General features: G+C 40.8%; 1 protein-coding gene across 3 annotated transcripts in view; it reads left to right on the top strand.

Annotated features, from left to right (window-relative positions):
• The window catches only part of LOC112928292 (chondroitin sulfate proteoglycan 4-like), a 67633-nt gene extending 62034 nt beyond the window's left edge, over positions 1-5599 (top strand). For 2 of the 3 annotated variants that reach the window (XR_012001248.1, XR_012001250.1), the window contains one exon: positions 296-3661. The gene's annotated coding sequence lies outside the window, so the exon portion shown is untranslated. Of the gene's footprint in view, positions 1-295; positions 3662-4606 lie in introns of those variants that run through there. The other variant, XR_012001249.1, reaches the window with a different exon arrangement.
• The last annotated feature ends 3816 nt before the right edge of the window (positions 5600-9415 follow it).

Genomic DNA, 9415 nt, shown 5'->3' on the forward strand with positions numbered 1-9415 from the left:
TTCAAAACCCTACATCAATCAGGCCTTTGATTTTAAACCTATATCCCTTCTCCCACCTCCCATCCCATTATTCTCAGTCATTCATAGACCAGTGATTTTCTTTTTAAGTCCAGGACAAGGATTGCCACTTAAAAATATTAATATCATACCTTACCAAAGGTAAGGTACCTTACCAAAATAAAAAGTGCTATTTACCATCACTATAATTTCATTTCTTAAGGAAAAAGTCTTATAATAAAGAACCTTATGGGGGAAAAAATAAACAGCTTTATGAAAAATTTTCTCCTTTGCCCAGATTTGACCATGGCTTGGAAAAACTCAGCACACACCAGCAGAGTCATGAACCCCCATTGAGGCTTCACTTATAGTTACGTGGCCAGAGCTGACGGAGAGACAGGGAAGAGAGCTCCTCGATGTTGGTGTTTCTTCGGAAGATGTGGTCAGGTGTCCCTGGGATGTGTGTGTGTCTGTGTGTCTGTGTGTGTGAGGTGAGATGAGGTGAGACATGGGGATGAGGAGTAACTTGCTATTTGAGAGTCCAGACAAGGCCAGCTCCTGGGCATATGCAACCAGTGCAGCCACACAGGGCTCAGGAGGACTCTGGGCTTGGCTTAAGGCTCTGCTGTAACCATCTTGAAATTCCAATAATTTTTTAACAAAGCGCTCACATTTTTATGCCTCACTGGGCCCTGCTAATTCTGTAGCTGATCCTGAGATGTCACAGAACCTAGTGGATGATTGCATCAGACATCTCTTAAGCATTGCTTCAAATTCTCTCAACTTGGCTTCTTCCTCCAGCTACGACTGTGGCTACCAGTTCTGAGCATATGTACAGCTGCCAATGAATGTACAGTGTTCCCCAAGTCCCTTTGTCCCCATGCCTGTGGGAACCTGTGCTTGCACAACCCAGAAGTGAGAGTTACTTCCCCACTTACTGCCCTTACCCAGCAGCAAAGAGAAGCTGAGGAATAAATACTTCTTTTTTTCAACCCAGGGGTAAACAGTTCTAAGATGCATTCTGTGAGGCTTCTCAGAATGTCCTAAAGATTAAAGACAAATCAAGACAAATCACATGGTTGTGTGGACATTCTTCCTCCCTATGTATTAACCCTCGCTCCTGTTCCCACTCACAGATGAGCCTTTGCTGTTAAGGAAACCCAGGCTAGGACAATAGGCTAAAATCTAATTCTCCTTGTATCATGTGCGCTGGGACTATGAGCCCTGCTGCTAGGTGTCCACTGCCTCATGGTTCTTGCAGGACCTTTAGGAACAGTTAATTCTGGGTTACTTACCTTGAGGCCTGCACCCAGTGGGATCCCTTTGGTCACACAGCCCAGGTCTACTGGGACACTGCTGTCTGCTGGGAGCCAGGAGGCCTTGTAGTAGTGGCAAACCCTAACCCGAGGCTGTTTTGGGATCAACCAAAGAGGAGCCAGGGCTTTACCAAACCACCATCTAGTTAAAAATCTCACGCTTCATTGTAGGTTCTCTGCTGGTTGTGTTGGGTTTAAAAAACAATAACTCATTAACCACAACTTTTAGCAAGACCAAATTTACTGCATTTTGTATTATTTGAGAAATGGTCTTCTGCATTTCATTTCAGCACTGCTCATGGCTCCTCAAAGTAAAGACTACCTCCGCGCTTGTTTTGGTAAGGCTTTATTGAAATATTATTTACATACCAAATAATCCACTCAGGATGTACAATTCAATAGTTTTAGTATTTTCATGGAGCTGTGCAATCATGTACATGGCCATTTGTACATCTTCTTTAAAGAAATGTCTATTTTTTAAATTTAAATTCAATTTGCCAACATATAGTATAACATTCAGTTATACTGAATGTCATCTGAAGGTCATCACATCACCTGCTCTGCTTAATGCCTGTCACCCAGTTACCCCATCCCCCCACCCACCTCCATTTCTACAACCCTTTGTTTGTTTCCCAGAGTCAGGAGTCTCTCATGGTTTGTCTTGCTCTCTAATTTTTCCTCACTCAGTTCCCCCCTTCCTTTATGGTCCCTTTCACTATTTCTTACATTATTCATATGAGTGAAAGGAAACATCTATTGAGATCCTTTGTCCATCTTAAAAATTGAGTTATTTGCTGTAAGAGTTATTTACATATCATGGATAGTAATCCTTGTCAGATATGATACTCAAAATTTTTCTCCCATTTTGTGGGTTGTCCTTTCACTTTTTTGTTGATGTCCTATAAAACACAGACCATTTTAATTGTGATGTCTATCTATTTTTTTCTCTTGTTACTTGTATTTTTGGTCTTGTATCTAAGAAACCAACTCCTAATCCAAAGTCATAAAAATGTAGGTCTCCACTTTCTTTTAAGACTTTATAGCTTTAGGTATAAAATTCTCTCTTTGATTCATTTTAAGTTAATTTTAATATATGGTGTCTATGGTATGAAGTAGGAGCCCAAGATCATTCTATTGTGTGTGGCTAATTAGTTGTCCCAAGACTGTTTGTTGAAAAGACTGTTCTTTCTCCCATTTAATTGTCTTTACTCCTGTATCAAAAATGAGTTGACCATAAATGTGAGAAATTATTTCTGTGCTGTCAATTCTATTCCATTGATTATCTATATATGTATCATATATCACATATATGTCATATATATATTACATGTAATATATATACACACACACATACACACACACACACACACAGTCATACCAGTACCACTTTATTTTGATTACTGTAACTTTGCAGTAACTTTTGAAATTGGGAAGTGAGTTCTCCAGCCTTGTTCTTCTTTCTCAAGATAGCTTTGGCTGTTCTGGGCTCCTTTAATTTCCATACAAACTTTAAAATCAGCTTGTCAATTTCTGCAAGGAAGGCAGCAAAGATTTTGAAAGAGAGTGCATTGAATCTGTAGATAAATTTGAGGACTACTGTATCTTTTTAAAAAAATTATTCATTCATTTATTTATTTTCAGTATAGTTAACATACAGTGTTGTATTAGTTTCAGGTGTACGATACTGTGACTCAATAATTCTATACATTACTCAGTGCTCATCATGATATGCATATTCTTTAATTCCCATCAGCTATTTCACCTACCTTCCATCTGGCAACCATAAGTTTGTTCTCTGTATTTTAGAGTCTATTTTTTGGTTTGTCTCTTTTTTCCTTTCTTCATTTGTTTTGTTTCTTAAATTCCACATATGAGTGAAATGACATGGCATTTGTCTTTCTCTGACTGACTTATTTCATTTAGCATTATACCCCCTAGGTCCATCTATCATTGCAAATGATGAGATTTTGTTCATTTTATGGTTGAGTAATGGTGAGTCTTCTGGTCCATGAATATGGGATGTCTTTTCATTTATTTAGGTCTTTTTAAAATTTTTCCCCTAATAATGTTTTGTTGTTTTCAGTGTACAAGTCGTGCATTTCTTTTGTTAAATTTATTTCTAAATATTTTGTTCTTGGTGATGCTATTGTAAATTGAATTATTTTCTTAATTTTTGTTTTGTTTACTGCTAGTGTACAGAAATACGACTGATCTTTGTATATTGATTTTGTAACCTGCAAGTTTGTAGCAGCATTTTTATTTTGTTTCTTAGTGGATTCTTCAGGATTTTCTATGTACAAGATTATTTCAGTTGCAAATACAGATAGTTTTATTTCCTTCTTTCTAAACTAGATCCTTTTTATTTCATTTTCTTTCCTAATTACCCTTGCTAGAATCTCCAGTACAATGTTGAATAGGAGTGGTGAGAATGGACTTCCTTGTCTTGTTCTTGATCTTAGGGAGAAAGCTTCACTGTCTTGTCATTAGGTTATTGCTAATTGTAGGTTTTTTTGTGGATGCCTTTTATCAGGTTAAGGACATCTCCTTCTGTTCTTAGTTTGTTGAGTGTTTTCATCAGGAAAGGAATTGAGTTTTGTCGCATTTTTTTCCTGAATCTATTGAGATGATCATGTGGTTCTGTACTTTATTCTACTGGTATGATATATTACATTAATTGATTTTTTTTTTAGATATTTAACCAACCAATCTTGCTTGGTCATAGTATATAATCTTTTATATATGTTGCTGGATTCAGTTTGCTAATGTTTTTTGAAGATTTTGCATTCTGTTAGCACTCTTGTTATAAGCTTCTCATTTCAGGGGAATGAGCTCAAAGAGAAGAATGTATATTGAATGGAAATCAAACAAGTTTTATCTGAGAAGGTTTTTTTTTTTAAGATTTTATTTATTTATTTGAAAGAGAGGGGAGTGAGAGAGAGCACAAGCTGGAGGAGGGGCAAGGGGAGAGGGAAAAGCAGATTCCGCACTGAATAAGGAGCCTGGTGCAGGACTTAATCCCAGGACCTTGGGATCATGACCTGACCTGAAGGCAGATGCTTAACCAACTGAGCCAACCAGGTACCCTAGGAAGGTTGGCTTTATTGTGGAATGGAAATAGAATGAGTTGGGGCATTTGAAATGTTTGAACCTATAAAGAGAAGCAGAAATATTTCATCTTGGTTTTGTGCACAGATCATATTTGGAAAGATAACTGGCATTTGAGTAGGCCTCTGGGACAGGAAAATCCACTAGAACTATACTGGAGAAGTTGACCATGCATTGTTCCACCTTAGGAGGCTATGTCTGCTGCTGGCCCTATCCCAGCTCACCCCAGATGATTGTTGAAGTTTAGGTCGTTCCAGCAAGTGGGAAGAGCCGGAGGGATCATACAAGCTTTGTTTCCTTTGAAGATGGATATCCAAGCATCACAGGATGTTAAAAGGGAAGATTTGACAAAAACACCAAGTCAAGAGATGCCACAGCTGGATGTAAAAGGCTTTGCTATGCTAAAATATTTTCAAAAGAAATGACAGAAAACAGGCCAGATGACTCTTAAATTCCTCCTCCACATTCTCGGTGGAAGAGTCAGGAATTGGAAACAGGTAAAGAAGAATTTTAGAGCAGTTGTTTTGTTTGTTTGTTTTTGTGTGTTGTTTTGTTTTGTTTTGTTTTTGTCATGAGTCCTACCCCTTTTCTTCCTTTAAGAAAAGGGATGGAAGTGTCTGAACTTTTAACTTAAGCTTAGGGAAAGGGGCTTCAAGAGATCTACATTGAGCTTAATATATGTTCCCTGCACCTGAGGAGCACAGAATAGTCTAAAGTGTGAGTTGTTCCTGGAGATTCAATGAAACAGTTGTTTTGATGATACAATGAAGAGATACCCATGACAGGAGGGAGGTGAGCCCTTCCAGAGTCTGTCAGGTCAATACATGAGTGACTAGAAGTGGATCCAGAGAGCAAGCTGGCATAAGGTCATCTTAGGGCCAATCAAGAGGGTGGCCTAGAGACTTAAGACTTAAGCAGAGAGAGAAGCTGAGGAACTCCTAGATTTCTAGAAAATGAGGGGGGAAAGGAAGTGACCAGCCAGGAACACTTGCATTTTGCCCTGCCAAGGAATTGCAGTTAAGAGGGAAACGAACTAGGGGTGGTGGAAGGGGAGGAGGGCGGGTGTTGGAGGGGAATGGGTGACGGGCACTGAGGTGGACACTTGACGGGATGAGCACTGGGTGTTTTTCTGTATGTTGGTAAATTTAACACCAATAAAAATTAATTAAAAAAAAAAAAAAGAGATCTCCAAAAATCTTTGAAGAGCCATGTCAAAGCTCATGAGAAAAGTCACTTTAAGCTTGTGCAAAAACAGAGATTACAAATTCTAACTTTACAGGTAAGTAGGAACGTTTCCTGGAGAGGCTGAAACATGATTAGTCAGAAGAAGAGATGTGAGAGAAGAGCTACCCTTTTCTTCCTTGACTTGAGGCCCAAATCAGAGGAGGGGAAGAAGGCTCAACTTAGAAGCAAATTTGAAATTTTGACTAATATATAAGGCTGACATTTTAATGCTAATCTGAAATTGTAATTTGTGACTTGAAATGACCCTAGAATTGTGTGTATGACCCAAGAGTGACTAGAAAATTCTTGAGAACTTCCCCTACCTGACTGAAAACATAGTAGACACGGACCCACATAGTTGATTGAAAGGGTCAGTAGAAGACAAAAATAAAGTTGTTTTCTTCTTATACTTTATGTACTGTTTGTTCAACATAACTTTTTTGTGAGAATGATGAATTTCTGTTTATCAGAATCTCACCTCCACTACAGGGCTGAGTGCTGAATGCTGTTTAATTTTATTCCAAATCTGATTTCACTACAATACTGCCTGTCTACCTTATTCTTCCTCCAAAAGGCCTTGTCTGATCACTCCAGTTAGAAGATCTCAGTCCCTTAATGGACATTTATCCTTCTTTCTGGCTGCTAAGCATACTTATGACTGGGAAATCTCCTATTTTTTGAGGTAAAGCTCTCTCTTCCAGATACAGAAGCTGAAATGTCAGATACTCAAGTCCCAACCTTCCTGCAGCTAGCGTGCAAACATAGCCACCCCTGGGAGGAAGCAGGGGCTGTCCCAAGTCCACCAGCTTTCCTGCTTAACACACTGTGACACCTGATGGTAGCAGAAGTGACATCTAGTTTCGAAGGCAGCGATGACAGATAAGGGCCCAGTTTGTGGTGTTGGTGGTGAAGCCTGTAGTGTCTGCGCCCAGCATGGGCTACATAGTCTTTGTTGGTCCAGTTCTTTGGGCCAAACACTGTGGGTCTGGCAACAGTTCCTGGCTCTGTAGCCACCATAACTGGTCCTCTGGTGCTCCTGGAGATTCAGTGAACTTCTCAGTTGTCTTTTTTTTTTCCTTAAATAATTATAAATTTTCAAAAAAAGTTACAGAGATAGTACAGAGAGTCCTCATGTACCCTTATCCAGCTTCTCCTTATGTTAATATCTTATATAACCGTGGTACATTTATCAAAATTAAGAAACCGTGGTACATTTATCAAAATTAAGGTGTGGCATTATTATCTAAGCTACATACTTCATTTGGATTTCACCAGCTTTTCCACTAATGTCTCCTTTCAATTTTTCCAGGATACAAATCAGGATATCACTTTGCCATTGGTTGTCATGTCTTTTCTGTCTCCCCTCATCTGTGACAATGGCTTATAGTCTTTCTTTATTTTCTAAGAGGACTGATCAGTTATTTATAGAATGTCCCTATAGTTGGACTTATTGGGTTTTTTTTTCATTTTTTTTGACAGGAGTTAGGAATTTCAAAGCAAAAATACCACAGAAGTGAAGTGTCTTTTCCCTTCAAGGGGTCACTATCAGAGGGTACATGAAATCTACGTGACTTGTCACTGGCGATGTTCACCTTGATCAGTGGTTATAGTGTCATCTGCCAGGTTTCTCCACTCTAGAGTCATTATTTTCCCCCCTTTTTTAAAAGATTTTATTTATTTATTTATTCATGAGAGACACACAGAGAGAGGCAGAGACACAGGCAGAGGGAGAAGCAGGCTCCATGCAGGGAGCCCGACGTGGGACTCGATCCCGGGACTGTGGGATCACGCCCTGGGCCGAAGGCAGGTGCTCAACCACTGAGCCACCCAGGCATCCCTATTTTTCCTCTTTTTATTCTATTTGTTAGAAGGGAGTCACCAAGTGCAGCCCACACTTAAGAGGAGGGAAGTTAAGTTCTATTGACTGAAGGAGGAAGATCTTCATATATTATGTGGAATTCTTCTGAAAGGAAGATTCGTCCTTTCTCCTCCATCTATGTATTTATTCATTTCTCAATCAAGCACAACAATAGAGCATTTGTTAGTAAATTTCGGGGAAAATTTCTTAGAGTCCAATGGCAGGAAGGAATAGCCAGCATGACAGAGTTTGCACAGATATTAGAAGCCGAGACAAGAGACCACATGGAGAAAACAAGAAAGATGTTCTCTGCGGTCTGCTCTGTTATATCAGCAATGAACTGGCTTCTGCCGCAAAGCACTTAGTTTTACTTTCCTCATGGCTTCAAATAGCCGAAGCCTCTAGAAGGCCTAAGTCTCTCCCTGCTGCCCGTGCCGCGTGACTGTTGCTGTATGGCATAACATCATTTGATGACAACTGGGGGTTACCTGGCTCCAATTCTCAAGAGGAAGAAACTTGTTTTCTCAGCCTAGCCTATGGATGCATTGCTCCTGGGCCAGGTGTCTGCTGGAATGCAGTTAGCTGTGGCTGTGATGGGGTGGGGTTGCCATCAGCAGCCCCCTCTGCATCAGCGCTCCAAGAACTAGTCCATTCTAAAAGGAGGAATGTGGCAGGCAGGTGATGCAAAATGCTCCCACTGCACTTGCCTTCAGCTCTTCCCAGAACATGGGTTCTTCAGCTAAAATGGCACCAGGCTTGCATTCATTTCCAGTCTACACACCAGCTTTTCTGCTTAACACACCGTACTCTCTGGCAATCCTCTCCATTCTCTAATACTTTGGAGTTTCTGCTGAAATTTTTTTTTTTTAAGATTTTATTTATTTGAGAGAAAGAACACTAGCAGGGGGTGGGATGGGTAAGGCAAAGGGAGGGAGAGAAGCAAACTCCCTGCTGAGCTGAGACCTCCCCTCCTCTCCCTGGCAGGGCTTGATCTCAGGACCCCGAGATCATGACCCAAGCTGAAGGCAGACGCTTAATCAACTGAGCCATGTCAGTACCTCCGTAAATTATGTTAAGTAGATAAAACAGAGCTACTGTTTTACTGAAGCATGGGGGATTATCCTGTCACTCTCCCCTTCCTCACCCTCCCTCTGGTGGCTTCCAGAACACAGTTTAAGGCAGGCAGAACCCATAAATGATTTACTTCTCTTGATCTCAGTTTTCAAGTTGAAGAATGAAAAGTCACTGCTTTCATACAACCTTCTCTTCCCTGAGAGAATATGGAGGGACCCTGGGAGATGCAGAGTCCCTATGCCCAAAAGCATCATAAAGCTGAATTGGGTGATAGAGGCTTCAGGGTCCCAGGAGGGACACCAAACTATCATCTATCTCATCATGGACTCTACAGAGACGTGGGCAGGATTCAGAAAAAATAACAAGTATGGCTCCATATCCCCAGAGCTTGCAGCCTTAGGAAGCCATCTCTACCCCACAGACAGAAAGGACAAAAGAAAAGAGTGGTTCCAGGAGTTGGAGAACACATGGCAGTCTGGCTGTGGCCTCCAGGGGATAGAAGTGGACAACCTTCTAGAGTAGGAGGAGGAAGCTGGAGAATCAATGCCCAGTCCACCTCCTCCCTCTGATCTCCTTCCAGGGGCTTCCATCCACTGACCCCAACCAGAAGCTGGAGGGCCTGGTTGCCCTTGATTCAGCCCTTGGGGAGCAGCCTCTCAAGACAGCAGGGTGGAGAGGGTGGAAAATGGATCTGAAAGAAACACAAGAAAATTCTCGAGCACAAAGTCAGATGGTTTGTGGTTGAGCCTGGCCTCGACCCCCTTTCCTGACTTATATCATCATTCTCCTTCGTCCCTTCATCTTGCCTTCTTCTCATTGTCTCCTATCTATCAGCACTCAG

This window comes from Vulpes vulpes, chromosome 4, assembly GCF_048418805.1.
Source record: "Vulpes vulpes isolate BD-2025 chromosome 4, VulVul3, whole genome shotgun sequence".
NCBI classification, from domain to species: Eukaryota; Metazoa; Chordata; class Mammalia; order Carnivora; family Canidae; genus Vulpes; species Vulpes vulpes.